Below are 15,855 nucleotides of genomic sequence, written 5' to 3'. Positions count from 1 at the left end.
AACACGTTTTATAAAGATCATTTCAGGTGAAGTGAGGATGACGGAAATGGAAGTTTCTGAGGCAGCGGAGATGCTCACGCGCTGGGGAGGCATGGAGCTCTAAGCCAAGGCAGCCGCATTGAGGACCGATGGTAAGATGCTCATGTGAAATGCTCTGTATTTATGTCACTTAGCAAGCGGGTGCTTTTGATGTATAGAAGTGTATGTGCTGATTATTGCTGAGTAACAACGAACAGCTTGCAGATGGGTGAAGACTTGCATTTACAGCTATAAAAACTGGGCAGTTGGCAAATAGCCATGAAGTCTTGGTGACTAAAGTGTAGTGTCTAGGTTCTTTAAAAAAAAAGGTTCTTTAAAAAAAATTTTAATGTTTATTTATTTTTATATAGACATATATTTTAATGTTTATTTACTTATTTATTTTTTATTTGTTTATTTTTTAATTTACATCCAAATTAGTATATAGTGTAACAATGATTTCAGGAGATTCCTTAGTGCCCCTGACCCATTTAGCCCATCCCCCCTCCCACAACCCCTCCCGTAACCCTCAGTTTGTTCTCTTCTGTCTTGTCCTCCTCTCTGTCTTTATTTTTGTTTCCCTTCCCTTATGTTCATCTGTTTTGTCTCTTAAAGTCCTCATGGGAGTGAAGTCATATGATATTGGTCCTTCTCTGACGGACTAATTTCACTTAGCATAATACCCTCTAGTTCCATCCATGTTGTTGCAAATGGCAAGATTTCATTCTTTTTGATGGCCGAGTAATACCCCATTGTTCATATGTACCACATCTTCTTTATCCATTCATCCATCGATGGACACTTGGGCTCTTACCATATCGTTGATAGTGCTGCTATAAAGATTAGGGTGCATGCATCCCTTCAAAACAGCATATGTGTATCCCTTGGATAAATACCTAGTAGTGCAATTGCTGGGTCGTAGAGTAGTTCTATTTTTAGTTTTTTGCAGAACCTCCATGCTGTTTTCTAGAGTGGCTGCACCAGCTTGCAGTCCCACCAGCAGTGCCAAAGAGATCCCCTTTCTCCACATCCTCGCCAATATCTGTTGTTGCCTGAGTTGTTTATGTTAGCCATTCTGACAGGTGTGAGGTGGTATCTCATTGTGGTTTTGATTTGTATTTCCCTGATGATGAGTGATGTGGAGCATTTTCTCATGTGTCGGTTGGCCATCTGGATGTCTTCTTTGGAGAAGTTTCTATTCATGTCTTTTGCCCATTTCTTCACTGGATTATTTGTTTTTTGAGTGTTGAGTTTGATAACTTCTTTATACATTTTGTATAACCCTTTATCTGACATGTCGTTTGCAAATATCTTCTCCCAGTCTGTCGGTTGCCTTTTAGTTTTGCTGATTGTTTCCTTCGCTGTGCAGAAGCTTTTCATTTTGATGAGGTCCCAGTAGTTCATTTTTGCTTTTGTTTCCCTTGCCTCCGGAGACATGTTGAGTAAGAAGTTGCCGCGGCCAAGATCAAAGAGGTTTTTGCCTGCTTTCTCCTGAGGATTTTGATGGCTTCCTGTCTTACATTGAGGTCTTTCATCCACTTTGAGTTTATTTTTGTGTATGGTGTAAGAAAGTGGTCCAGGTTCATTCTTCTGCATGTCGCTGTCCAGTTTTCCCAGCACCATTTACTGAAGAGACTGTCTTTATTCCAATGGATATTCTTTCCTGCTTTGTCAAAGATTAGTTGGCCATACGTTTGTGGGTCCATTTCTGGGTTCTCTGTTCTGTTCCATTGATCTGAGTGTCTGTTCTTGTGCCAGTACCATACTGTCTTGATGATTACAGCTTTGTAGTAGAGCTTGAAGTCCGGGATTGTGATGCCTCCTGATTTGGTTTTCTTTTTCAAGATCGCTTTGGCTATTCGGGGTCTTTTCTGGTTCCATACAAATGTTAGGATTGTTTGTTCTAGCTCTGTGAAGAATGCTGGTGTTCTTTTGATAGGGATTGCATTGAATATGTAGATTGCTTTAGGTAGTATTGACATTTTAACAATATTTGTTCTTCCTATCCAGGAGCATGGAATCTTTTTCCATTTTTTTTGTGTCTTCTTCAATTTCTCTCATAAGCTTTCTATAGTTTTCAGTGTATAGATTCTCACCTCTTTGGTCAGATTTATTCCTACATATCTTATGATTATTGGTGCAATTGTAAATGGGATTGATTTCTCTTTCTGTTGCTTCAATGTTGTTGTATAGGAATGCAACCGATTTCTGCATATTGATTTTATATCCTGCAACTTTGCTGAATTCATGAATCAGTTCTGGCAGTTTTTTGGTGGAGTCTTTTGGGTTTTCTATATAGAGTATCATGTCATCTGCAAAGAGTGACAGTTTGACCTCCTCCTGGCTGATTTGGATGCCTTTTACTTCTTTGTGTTTTCTGATTGCAGAGGCTAAGACTTCTAATACCATATTGAATAACAGTGGTGAGAGTGGACATCCCTGTCTTGTTCCTGACCTTAGGGAGGAAGCTCTCAGTTTTTCCCCATTGAGGATGATATTAGCATTGGGTCTTTCTTATATGGATTTTATGATCTTGAGGTATGATCCTTCTATCCCTACTTTCTTGAAGGTTTTTATCAAGAAAGGATACTGTATTTTGTCAAATGCTTTCTCTGCATCTATTGAGAGGATCATATGGTTTTTGTCCTTTCTTTTATTGATGTGATGAATCACATTGATTGTTTTGCAGATATTGAACCAGCCCTGCATCCCAGGTATAAATCCCACTTGGTCGTGGTGAATAACTTTTTTAATGTATTGTTGGATCTCGGTGGCTAATATCTTGTTGAGGATTTTTGCATCCATGTTCATCAGGGAAATTGGTTTATAGTTCTCCTTTTTAGTGGGGTCTCTGGTTTTGGAATCAAGGTAATGCTGGTTTCTTAGAAAGAGTTTGAAAGTTTTCCTTCCATTTCTATTTTTTGGAACAGCTTCGAGAGAATAGGTGTTAACTCTTCCTTAAATGTTTGGTAGAATTCCCCTGGAAAGCCATCTGGCCCTGGACTCTTATTTTTTTGGAGATTTTTGATTACTAATTCTATTTCTTTACTGGTTATGGGTCTGTTCAAATTTTCTACTTCTTCCTGTTTCCATTTTGGCAGTGTATATGTTTCTAGGAATTTGTCCATTTCTTCCAGATTGCCCATTTTATTGGCATATAATTGCTCATAATATTCTCTTATTTTTGTTTTTATTTCTGCTGTGTTGGTTGTGATCTCTCCTCTTTCATTCTTGATTTTATTTATTTGGGTCCTTTCCTTTTACTTTTTGATCCAACTGGCCAGTAGTTTATCAATTGTGTTAATTCTTTCAGAGAACCAGCTTCTGGTTTCATTGATCTTTTCTACTGTTTTTTGTTTTTGTTTTTGTTTTTTTTTATTTTGATAGCATTCATTTCTGCTCTAATCTTCATTATTTCCTGTCTTCTGCTAGTTTTGGGTGTTCTTTGCTGTTCTTTTTCCAGCTCTTTAAGGCATAAGGTTAGGTTGTGTATCTGAGATCTTTCTTCCTTCTTTAGGAAGGCCTGGATATACTTTCCTCTTATGACTGCCTTTGCTGCATCCCAGAGGTTTTGGGTTGTGGTGCTATCATTTTCATTGGCTTCCATGAACTTTTTAATTTCCTCTTTAACTTCTTGGTTAGCCCAGTCATTCTTTAGTAGGATTTCTTTAGTCTCCAAGTATTTGTTACCTTTCCAAATTTTTTCTTGTGGTTGATTTCGAGTTTCATAGCACTGTGGTCTGAAAATATGCATGGTATGATCTTGATCTTTTTGTACTTGTTGAGGGCTGATTTGTGTCCCAGTATGTGGTCTATTCTGGGGAATGTTCCATGTGCACTGGAGAACAATATATATTCCACTGCGTTAGGATGAAATGTTCTGTATACATCTGTTAAGTCCATCTGGTCCAGTGTGTCATTCAAAGCCATTGTTTCCTTGTTGATTTTTTGATTAGATGATCTGTCCATTGCTGTGAGTGGGGTGTTGAAGTCCCCTACTATTATGGTATTACTATCAATGAGTTTCTTTATGTTTGTGATTAATTTATATATTTGGGTGCTCTACATTTGGAACATAAATGTTCATAATTGTTAGGTCTTCTTGGTGGATAGACCCCTTAATTATGATATAATGCCCTTCTCATCTCTTGATACAGTCTTTATTTTAAAGTCTTGGTTGTCTGATATAAGTATGGCTACTTCGGCTTTCTTTTGGCGACCATTAGCATGATAGATGGTTCTCCATCCCCTTATTTTCAACCTGAAGGTGTCTTTAGGTCTAAAGTGGGTCTCTTGTACACAGAATATAGATGGATCTTGTTTTCTTATCCGTTCTGTTACCCTATGTCTTTTGATTGGAGCATTGAGTCCACTGATGTTTTGAGTGGGTACTGAAAGATATGAATTTATTGCCATTATGATGCTTGTAGAGTTGGAGTTTCTGGTGGTGTTTTCTGGTCCTTTCTAGTCTTTGTTACTTTTGGTCTTTATTTATTTATTTGTTTGTTTTTTTCATCTTTTCTCCTCTCAGAGAGTCCCCCTTAAAATTTCTTGCAGGGCTGGGTTAGTGGTCACAAACTCTAATTTTTGTTTGTCTGGGAAACTTTTTATCTCTCCTTCTATTTTGAATGACAGCCTTGCTGGATAAAGAATTCTTGGCTGAATAGTTTTCTGATTCAGCACTTTGAATATATCCTGCCACTCCTTTATGGCCTGCCAAGTTTCTGTAGATAGGTCTGATCCTAGATAGACCTGATCTATCTTCCCTTGTAGGTTAAGGACTTTTTCCCCCTTGCTGCTTTCATGATTCTCTCTTTGCCTTGAGTATTTTGTGAATTTGACTATGATATGCCTTGTTGATGGTCGGTTTTTGTTGAATCTAATGGGGGTCCTCTGTGCTTCCTGGATTTTGCTGTCTGTGTCTTTCCCCAGGTTAGGAAAGTTTTCCGCTATGATTTGCTCACATAACCCTTCCACCCCTATTTCTCTCTCTTCCTCTTCTGGGACCCCTATGATTCTGACGTTGTTCCTTTTAAATGAGTCACTGATTTCTCTAATTCTTAAATCGTGCTTTTTTGCCTTAATCTACCTCTTTTTTTCTGCTTCATTATTCTCTATAAGTTTGTCCTCTATGTCGCTGATTCTCTGTTCTGACTCATCCATCTTTGCCGCCACAGCATCCATTCGAGATTTCAGCTTAGTTATAGCATTTTTTATTTCATCCTGACTAGCTTTTACGTCTTTTATCTCCACAGAAGGGGATTCTGATCTGTTTTCGACTCCAGCTAGGATTCTTATTATCGTGATTCTAAATTCTGGTTCAGACATCTTGCTTGTATCTGTGTTGGTTAAGTCCCTGGCTGTCGTTTCTTCATGCTCTTTCTTTTGGGGTGAATTCCTTCATTTTGTCATTTTGATGGGAGAAAAGGAATTAATGAGGTAAAAAAATTAAAATTAAAAAAAATTAAAATTAAAAAATTAAAATAAAACACACACACACAAAATCAAATAAATGATGCTAGATCCTAGGTGTGTTTTGGTCTGGATGTTGAAAGGGGCTTGATAGATTAGAGAAAAAAATGAGAAAGAAGAAAAAAAGGAAATCGTTTGAAAATTTGAAAAAAATGAATACACTGAAGTAGACTAAAATGAAATGATGACAGTAACATGGAATTTGAAAAAATTTGCACGAAAGTAAAAACTATAGTAGAAAAAAATGAAAGAAAAAAATTTTTAATAAAAATTGACAATAAAAATGAATTTTTTCTCTTTCTGTTTTCAAGAAAAAGAAACGAAAAAGAGAAAAAAGCAAAAAAAAAAAAGAGAGAAAGAAGGAAAATTGAATAGATGGACTGGTGAACAGACTGAAATACAAGTGAAATTACTTCATTTTCCCCTAGAAATCAGACTATGAAGCGCTTTATCGTTCATGAACTAAGCAGGTGGAGAGACTTGTGTTCCTGAAGAGCGAGGTTGGCCCAGGTGGGCGGGGCTTGGTGTAACAGCTCCACTCTCCACTAGGTGGCACTGCTCGCCTCCTGGGGTGGATCCTTGCGGAGCGTGTAGGTGTGTCTATGCGCATGCGTGATAGCGGTGAAACCGGTGTCACCCAGCAATCAGCCCTCCCCGATCAGCAGTGGCGCTCCCGACCTTTGTCTCCGGCTTCCATCCACTCCCCGCTTTCACCCAGTCCGCGACCGAGCCCCGAGTAGTACCTCTCTCCCGAGTTTTGTCCCGAATGCGGCTGTTTCTCCCAACCGCTTACTTGTGACGGCCGGCGGCTTTGACCTGTCCCGCCCCTCTGTGGGAGGCTCTCACCGAGCGATGGCCGGTGCCAGCCGCACCCAGGAATGTTCGCTGGTCGGGCTGCTGCCGCTGCTGCCCCGAGACTGCGGCCGGATGCCAGCCCGCCCCAGAAAAAGTTCTGGAGACAGTGTAGCAGCAGCGCCTCGGGGATGACGGCAAATCGCAACACACCCCTGGCACCAGGCTCCACCCCCAGCGACCCTGTTTCCGGCCCCAGCGAATGTGGTGGTTCTTCCGGGTCCCCTGGGGCCTTGCCTTTGGTGGCGGGGAGCCACACAGCTTCTACCAGGTGTCCTCCCAGCAGGGGAACCGCCGCTCCCCGTGTGGCCCCAAGACCCCCAGACCCCACTCCGCTCCTGGGGATGCACCCCTCCCACCAGAGCACCGGCCAGGTATGGAGCTGCGGGGCTACAGCCTCTGCGCGCCCCCTGCTTATGGTCTTAATGGCACTTAAACCCTCTCCTTTCTCCTTTTTAGGTTCAGTCCCTGCGGCTGTTTCCTTTTTTCCACCTTCTCTCCAGCTGCTTTTGAGGGGGATGCTTTTCCCGTATTCGCCCCTCCCCCACCGTCTCCGTCCTCTCTCTGGAGGCTCCCCGCCCTCCGCTTTCTCCCCCAGTTCGCCTCTCGCGCCGCGTACCTGCCGAGGTCTGTGGTTCGGGTTGTGCAGATTGTCGTGTTAATCCTCAGGTCAGTTTTCTAGGTGTGCAGGATGGTCCCGTGTTGGTCTGGCTGCATTTCATGGATGCCAGACACACGAAAAACTTCCATGCTGTGCCGCCATCTTGGCTCCTCCCTCTCATGTTTATTTATTTTTGAGAGAACAGAGCCTGAGCAGGGGAGGGGCAGAGAGAGGGAGACACAGCATCCGAAGCAGGCTCCAGGCTCCGAGCTGTCAGCACAGAGCCCGACGCGGGGCTCGAACTCACGAACCGCAAGATCGTGACCTGAACCAAAGTTGGACGATTAACAGACTCAGCGACCTAGGTGTCCCTAGGTGGAGGGCTTATGAACAATTGATCCTTTCTTCTGTAGGATAATGGTTAAGAACATTGGGCTTTGGGGTCTGGCTTCCCATGTTCATAATTCTGCTTCTTTCACTTACGAGTTGTGAGACCTTAGGTGATCTTCTAATCTCTTTGAGTCTTATCAGTAAAATGAGAAAGCTCCCCACTACTATGGACTGGATTATGTGCTCTCCAAATTCGTATGTTAAAGCCCTAACCCTCAAGGTGACTGTGTTTGGACATGGGGTCTATGAGGAGATAATTAAGCTTAAAGAGGGTCATAAAACCCATAAAATCCCGATCCTACAAAATTAGTGTCTTTATAAGGAGAGACACCAGGGAGTTCTCTCCCTCCCTCTCTACCCCCCACTCCCTGCCAGGTGAGCGCACAGGACACAGTGAGAAGGAGCCTGTCTGCAAGCCTGGGGGAGACCACTCACCAGAAGTCCAGTTGGCTGATTAAGTCTTGGTCTTAAACTTCCCAGCCTGCAGAACCGTGAGAAATCAAAATATCTGATGTGTGAACCACCCAGAGTGGTATTCTGTCACAGCCGCCCCGGCAGGCCAGGTCCCTCACTCATTCTCACACGGTTCTCGTCGGCATTAAGGACAATAACACATATAAAATCCTCATCATGTACTCAGGGCTCAATAAACATTAGCTATAGTTATGAATTCCTTTTTTTTTTAAGTTTATTTATTTATTTTGAAAGAGAGCGAGAGAACACGTGTGTGTGTGAGTGTGGGGGAAGGGGAGAGAAAGAGAGAGAGGGAGAGAGAGAATCCCAAGAAGGCTCCACACTGTCCATGCAGAGCCCCTCTTGGGGCTCAAACTCATGAACTGTGAGATCATGACCTGAGCCGGAATCCAGAGTTGGACGCTTAACCGACTGAGCCAGCCAGGTGCCCCAGGAATTACTTTCATCATTAAAGATTGATTTCTATGCAATGAGATTTAGGGCACACAAAACCAGAGTTTAATACTTATTGAACCATTTTTATCCATGAAGTTACCTCTCCTATTTTTCAGATTTGTGACAGTGAATCTTAATTCAGCACCTGCCAGCACACTTCCTTACACGCTTGCTAAACGCCTTATGAAGTTTTCCTTCGTATGCTATTTAGAGCTGCTGCTGTCTTTAGGGCAGTCATGATGTACCTTAGATTTTAGGCTTTATCACCAAACTTTCCCTGTATGAATAGCACATAAAACCCACATTTCAGACCAACACAGTGAGGAAATTTTATATATTAGCCAGTCCTGGCAGCATTTTATTTTCCTTGCAACAAACAAGAAATGTGGCCTCTTCGGCGAAGGACTGAACCAGGGAAGAACTGTGTGACAAAGCAAATGTGTCTTATCCTGGGCCCAGCTTCTGGTGGCCCGGAGCTTCCCGCTACATTTCACGTCGTCCCCACTCTGGTAAGGTAGCGGACTGGAAGAGGGGACCTGACTGGGGGGCCCCTAGGGCTCTATATCCATTGGAAATTTTGATGGCAGGGGTTTAGAGGGAAAGCAAAGAAGTCAGTATTTATTTAGGCACCTCTTGTATTTCCAGCAGAGTTAAGAGAGAGGAGAAGTGTGTCCAGCGTGGGGGACCGATGGCTACAGGCTCCTGTGATCCGTCTTGTTTTCCATGGCCACCTTTCTCAGGAAGATTGAGTGCTCGCCTACGTGGACACAGGATCCGAGAACGCGGGAGCCAATGAGATTCCCAGCTGGGAACCCACTGAGTTAAAAGTGGGGCACCAGACTCTCCCGGCTTGATAATGGGCATTTGGGTGACATTCATCCAAATGCTCAGGATATATAGATGCAGGTGACGTGCGGGCATGTGGTTTAAGTGGGGGCTGGGGAGCCCCTCAAGTAAAACCACAGGGGAGTCACCAAGCCACGCTTTGTGGCTGCCACATGCCCGTCAGAGGGTCAACCCTATAAAGGAGACTTTCTCAGCCGTTACTCACAGCGTCCCCTCACTGACTTTTTGAAGGGTCTTGGGAGGAAAGCTACCGCAGAAATTAAAAGGATAAGACTCACTGTCACTGGCGCTTGGCTGGCTCAGTCGGCTTAGCGTCCACCTCTTCATTTTGGCTCAGGTCGTGATCTCACGGTTCATGAGTTGGGGCCCCACGTCGGGCTCTGTGCTGACAGCGTGGAGCCTGCTTGGGATTCTCTCTCTCCCTCTTTCTCTGCCCCTCCCCGACTCTCTCTGCCTCTCCCCCTCTCTAAAAACAAGTAAACATTAAGAAAAGTATAATTTTTCAACACACAAAACAATAGTACTGTATTGTATGTGGATGTATACGCTTGTAGGGAAACTATGAAAACATGCATTGGAATAATGCCTACTAATTTTCAATAATGGTTTCCCAGGGGAGGGACAGAGAAAGGGAAAGGAGGAGACATCAGTGGTATCTGATATTATTTCTTAGAGAAAAGAACTTGAAGTAAATATGAGAAATGGAAATGCTAATTGTTTTATATACATATGTACTTATATATGCATATTTTTAAATTATAGTAAAAGCATGTAGCATAAATTTACTCTCTTAACCATTTTTTTAAATGTTTATTTATTTTTGACAGAGAGTGAGTGTGCATGTTCATGGAAGGGGCAGAGAGAGAGAGGGAGAGAGAGGATCCCAAGCCCACTCCACACTGTCAGCCCAGAGCCTGACGCGGGGCTCGAACTCACAACTGTGAGATCATGGCCTGAGCCGAAGTCGGGTGCTTAACCGACCGAGCCACCCAGGCGCCCCTATAAATAAGCATTTAAAAAGTAATTTTTTAGGTGCACCTGGGTGGCTCCGTCGGTTAAGCGTCCGACTTCGGCTCAGGTCATGATCTCACAGTCTGTGAGTTCGAGCCCCACATTGGGCCCTGTGCTCACAGCTCAGAGCCTGGAACCTGCTTCGGATTCTGGGCCTCCCTCTCTCTCTGCACCTCCCCTGCTCGTGCTCTGTCTCTCTCATTCTCGAAAATGAATAAACGTTAATAAAAAAATTTATTAAAAAAAGTAATTTTTTAAAAAGCAAAATATCAGGTTCAAATGAGTTAGCAATATTTTAAGCAACTGATAAGAGCAAACTTTGCAGAATACATAAAATCACTTGTTTAATATGCCAGCTAATTTGGTTTAAACAAGATAGAGATCTAAGCTCAACAGGTGTATCTATTAAAGGTGGAGGGGCCTTTGCTGTGAATGAAGGTGACTTGGGTCGGATTGTCTGCATTGGTTTCGTTTTGGTTAGCACACACTGCGTGATCTGGGGGGTGAATTTTCCTTCCCAAATGCTTGGGCTCAGCTGCGAGTGCCGTGGTGAGCATTTCCGGGAACCCACCAGCTGATCTCAACTGCCTCTTCTCTCCATTCCCATTGTCTTTACTGTCACCGTTCCTGGAACGTCGGCAGTATTTCTAGAGGACCCACCTGCCTTTTCTGAATCTATCACCGCACCCTGTTGCCATCGCGGTCTCCAAGCCCATCTCTGACGCTGTTCGCCCTGCTCAATAAACCTTCCTCTCTTTCTATGGAGGATCCAGCGGATGGCTTTTCATGGTATTTGAGGCTCTTGGCCCTCCTGCCTTTCAGCCCCATCTTCTGAAGTCTTGCAAACGCTCTGTGCTCCCCAACGCCAGACGCTTTGCTCGTCCCCAGACGTTTCCACCACGTGCTTTCCCTCACATGGTTCCCTTCACCTGGAGAGCCCCCGCTTTCTCCAGTGTCCACCTGTTAAAATCCTGTCCATCTTCCAAAGCCCGTTTAGTTGCGACTTCAGTCACCGATGTTTTCCAGATTCCTGTAGCTGACACTCATCACTCGTGTCTTCTGGGGCCTCCTCCAGTGAGATGCACCGTGTGCCCTGCAAAATTTTCCCAAGGGCGCACACCTCACCCTCACTGAACATCTGTTTGCCCGCACTGCAGACAGCGGTCCCCACCGTGTTTTTGAACACCACCGGCGCTTACGCACCGGCACGGGCTTGAATCTCTGTCGGAAGGTGATAAAAGTAATAATTTTTCCTCTCATCCCTGTACTTTTCCAAATACTTTCACATTTTACCATTATGCTATTTGGTTCCCAAGAGTCTATCGCTTACGAGACGTGTGGCTTTAGCTGGTTACTTTCTCTCTCTGTAAATCAGTTTCCTCATCGGTAGAATGAGGATATAGCATCTATGTCACAGGGCAGCCCAAGAGGGGGTAACCGAAGAGGGGGGTTCGGCAAATGGTGCCTGGCACAAAGCCAGTGGCTGCGGCTCTTCCTGTAGCATTACTGTCATTGTTCTAGATGGCAAAAGAAAACCAGCTCGGAATGTAAACTAAAAGCCTAGAACTAAGAGCTGTCTCTACTTTTCTGCCCAGGTTTTCCTTCAGCCATTGAAATTGCACAGCGGTGTATCTTCTGGGAAAATGTACTTCCTGGAATGATGGAAGGGAGAACACAAACGTTCCCCCTCCTCCTGTCAGATCGGCTGGGTGAGCTCTCAGCCAGACCCTCACGGAGAAATGCTGTCACAGCTTTGCATTCTCTGCGGAGATCGTGCCTCTGAGCAGTTGAGACCCTGTGGCATGTTTTTCAGAAGTAATTATGATTTCCAACATTATGGCCCCTTCCATTGACCATTTCACCTCCTGATTGTAATCTAATATTCGGATGACCTCAGAGGAAACCACACTAAGGGCGGCCTGGGTCACTCCTCTCTCTTTATGCTGATAGCCTATCTCCATATCCCAAGGTCTTGCAAAAACACCATGTTTGATCTCTCTTGATCTTTAGAAGCACCATGGCTCCCTATCAGGGTAATGTGTATTCAGGTCACTGGGTCCTGAACCTGGGGCTTTCCCAGCCAGCTTTGGGCCTGGGCAGCTGTAGTTGGTGATTGAAAGTATCTGCTGTTACTTAAAACTCCTTTTATAGGATGGAAATCACTCCTGCAAATGCCACAAGGATATTCACTTTCAGATTGGTGTAAATCAGTAGGAAGTGTAGAGAAGAAAATTTCCCTATACTATAATGCTTACACCACATAATAACTCATGTAGTGCTCAATGAAAATTCTAAGGAACATCAAAAAACTTGAAATTCATGACTCTTAATATAAGTCATTGTAGCTTAGCTAACAGTATGGCAAAAGCTAGCACTCATTTATAAAATTTGGTTCTAGTTTCTTCATTGTGAAAGAGTATATTTTTAAAAGTCCAAAGTCAAAAGTGAACTAACTTACAAATAGCTCTGTCTGACCCTGACCTACTTGTTCATTGGTTCAGATGAGGCGTAATATGGAGAAAGTCTGGGTTTTTTACACATATTTGAACTCTGATGGCTTCCTTCTCATAATGAAGTCAATTTGTTTTAGGTTTTTCAAGCAGAATTTATTTTATTTTATTAAAATTTAAAAAATGTTTATTTTTGAGAGAGAGAGAGAGAGAGAGACAAAGATCATGAGTGGGGGAGGGGCAGAGAGAGAGGGAGACACAGAATCCGAAGCAGGCTCCAGGCTCTGAGCTGTCAGCACAGAGCTCAATGCAGGGCTTGAACCCATGAACCGTGAGATCATGACCTGAGCTGAAGTAGGACAGTCAACCGACTGAGCCACCCAGGCACCCCAAGGAGTATTTATTTTAATTTCTCAAGATGATATTCCATTATTCTGTCACATCTTTTTTTTTTTTTTTTTTCCACACCATACAGGTGTGGGTTAGTGTCATTTGGGGCCAGAACATAAAGAAGTGTCAGAAGAGAAAAGGTTAGAAATTGGATAGAGGTATCACAAGTCGAAAATATGAAATTAGACACTACGAGGCTGATGTCATCATTGTTCTTGGGCCGTAGAAACTTGGCTGTGCCATTGAGGAGTTTCAAATATTTTCTGTTTTGTGTTCCTTCAGAAGTTCGCATTCAAACCGACTGCCGGAGTAGAGATAGTTGGGCCCAGGGGTGCCCAGTGGCCAGCCATTATAAGTCAACTCCAGTTCAGCGGCTTCCAGAATTTTCCCAGGGCATCTGGGTGTTTCTGGTGGGAAAGGACCTCGCGTGGAAGGAACTTTCACCGTAACACTGCAGTCTGATATCAACGTCCCTGGCTGGGAATCACCTTCGTATGAGTTGTGGCTGCCTCTGAGGTGTAAGATAAGGCAAGAAATGACGGATATCTGAGCCACAGGGACATTCGATGTCATCTAGCCTGATTTCCTAATTTAAAGGATGGTGGAGGGGCACTGGAGTGACTCGGTCGATTAGGTGTCCGACTCTTGGTTTCAGCTCAGGTCATGATCTCATGGTTCATGAGTTCCAGTCCCACGTCGGGCTGTGTGCTGATGGCAAGGAGCCTGCTTGGGATTCTCTCTCCCCTCTCTCTCTGCCCTTCCCCTGCTCATGCTCTCTTCCTCAAAATAAATAATAAACTTAAAAAACATAAAGGATGATGGAAGAGAGGCTGAGAGTTGTCCAACCTGGTACTGGATGGAGAAGCAGTGTTGGGCAGGGATTAGGGGGCAGTCTGGGGTGGAGGGTGGGGGGCAAGAGGATCAGGGCTGGGCAGTCTGGTTCCAGAGCCTCATTACCGACCACAGCCCTAATGTGCCTCACTTGCTCACTGGCTGGTTTCATGACTCTGGGCAAATCTCTGCAAGCCTCAATGTCCTCATCTGAAAAGTGGGGATAATAAATTGTGCTCCTCTACGAGCACATGTAAAGGACTTAAAACAGTGCCTGGAACACATTAAGTGCTCAGTTAAGTGTTAGCTACTCTCAGTAGTATTAATAAAGCAACTTCCATCCACGGAATTCTGCTCTTCAGATAAGTCCTACGTGCTTTTTTCACTTCGTGCTCCTTCTCCGGCCTTCTCAGAGTGTCCTAGGGGCATCGCTAGAATGAACATAGCCAAGGAGAAAGGCTTTCCTTATTAGCTTTTTACCAAGAGCTGTCCGTCTTTATTCTCCCTCACCCCTCCTCCTCTCTCTCCTACAGAGACAGAAGTTGGAAGGAACATGGGCTAAGAAGTGGAATGAAGAAATCATAACCAAGGGGGGGGGGGGACTCCCTTGTAAGAACAGTGCTGGAATGTCTAAAAGAGGGAATCAGTTGGGGCTTGTGAGAGATACTAACACATAAACTCACTTTTAAAAAAAAAAATTTTTTTAACCTTTATTTTTTTGAGACAGAGAAAGACAGAGCATGAACGGGGGAGGGTCAGAGAGAGAGGGAGACACAGAATCTGAAACAGGCTCCAGGCTCTGAGCTGTCAGCACAGAGCCCGACGTGGGGCTCGAACTCACGGACCGCGAGATCATGACCTGAGCCGAAGTCGGATGCTTAACCGACTCAGCCACCCAGGCGCCTCGTAAACTCAGTTTTAAAACTATATTTGGAACACGTGGGAAAAATTTAAGAAAAGCTTTATGTCTCCAGCCAGGAAAAGAGGCGGTAATGTTCTGTAGTAGTTTATTCGGATGGGTTTTTCCTTGGAATATGACCACGAATCTGAAAAGAGTAGTAGAAACGATGGATGAGAGGACAATAAACCCAAGAGAAACATGAAGAATAAGACTGCACTGGAGTAACCCAAATGAATCATTTCTAATGATATTCCAGGCAACTGAAAGAAGTTCTAGGTTAAAAGAGCTTGTATGGGGCACCTGGGGCTCAGTCGGCTAAGCATCCAACCTTTGGCTCTCGGCTGAGATCTCAATCTCTGGGTCATGAGTTCAAGCCCCATGTTGGGTCCCACACTGGGCATGGAGCCTACTCAAAAAAATAAATAAAGGAACTTATAAATTAGTACTATTAGATTACTTCAGTTTTCTTCCAAAAAAGAAATTTAGATTCTATAAATTATAGGGTGGGGAGCTTAATTTGTTTTTTTTTTTGAGAGAGAGTAGGGACTGGCAGAAAGGGAGAGACAGAGAATCCCAAGCAGGCCCCATGCCCAGTATGGAGCCCAGGAGCTCAACCGAATGAGCCAGCCAGGTGCCCTAGGTTGGGGAACTTGAAGTTGACTCTATTTTACCAAAAACAGATTTTTCATCTATGTGGAAGGGCTTTGACAACTATGTGGGACAGGAATACAGTGGAATTGGAGGGTCAACAGACCACAGAGGGCAGGGCACAGCCTGGGCACTGAAATCCTAGGGGTGGCTGCATGGGAAGCAGGAGAGAAGTTTGAAAACCAAGGTAAGCTGAGAGAACACTGTACAGATATGTTTAAGGGTCAGGAAGCAGGAGAAAGGAAAGCATCTTCGGGTGTATGCTGATGTTGACGGCCAGAGACACAGGCCCGATCCAGGTCAGGCACTGAGACGCAAACTAATTCGTCAGCAGAGCTGGGGGCTGGTAACACACATAACCCACGAACACGGCTGCTATGTCATAGCCAAGTTCTTCCCCTTGATTTTTGAGCTTGTGAACGGCAAAGAGCTATTTACTGCCTAAAGGATCAGTGATTATACAGTGCTTGATTAATGTCAAGTTGAACTAATTTGACTTCTTTTTTACCATGGTGTTTCTAAACTGGAGACCCAGA

General features: G+C 44.0%; 1 protein-coding gene across 1 annotated transcript in view; it reads right to left on the bottom strand.

The window, feature by feature from the left end:
• ITIH2 (inter-alpha-trypsin inhibitor heavy chain 2) overlaps positions 1 to 7,067 on the bottom strand; it is a 47,944-nt gene extending 40,877 nt beyond the window's left edge. Inside the window, exon 1 of the mRNA XM_007081192.3 lies at positions 6,962 to 7,067. The gene's annotated coding sequence lies outside the window, so the exon portion shown is untranslated. The remainder of the gene's footprint in view (positions 1 to 6,961) is intronic.
• Positions 7,068 to 15,855: the final 8,788 nt, after the last annotated feature.

Source organism: Panthera tigris, chromosome B4 (assembly GCF_018350195.1).
Source record: "Panthera tigris isolate Pti1 chromosome B4, P.tigris_Pti1_mat1.1, whole genome shotgun sequence".
Lineage (NCBI taxonomy): Eukaryota > Metazoa > Chordata > Mammalia > Carnivora > Felidae > Panthera > Panthera tigris.
Note: the sequence above shows the minus strand (reverse complement) of the source record. Positions and strands in the feature narration are given on the sequence as shown.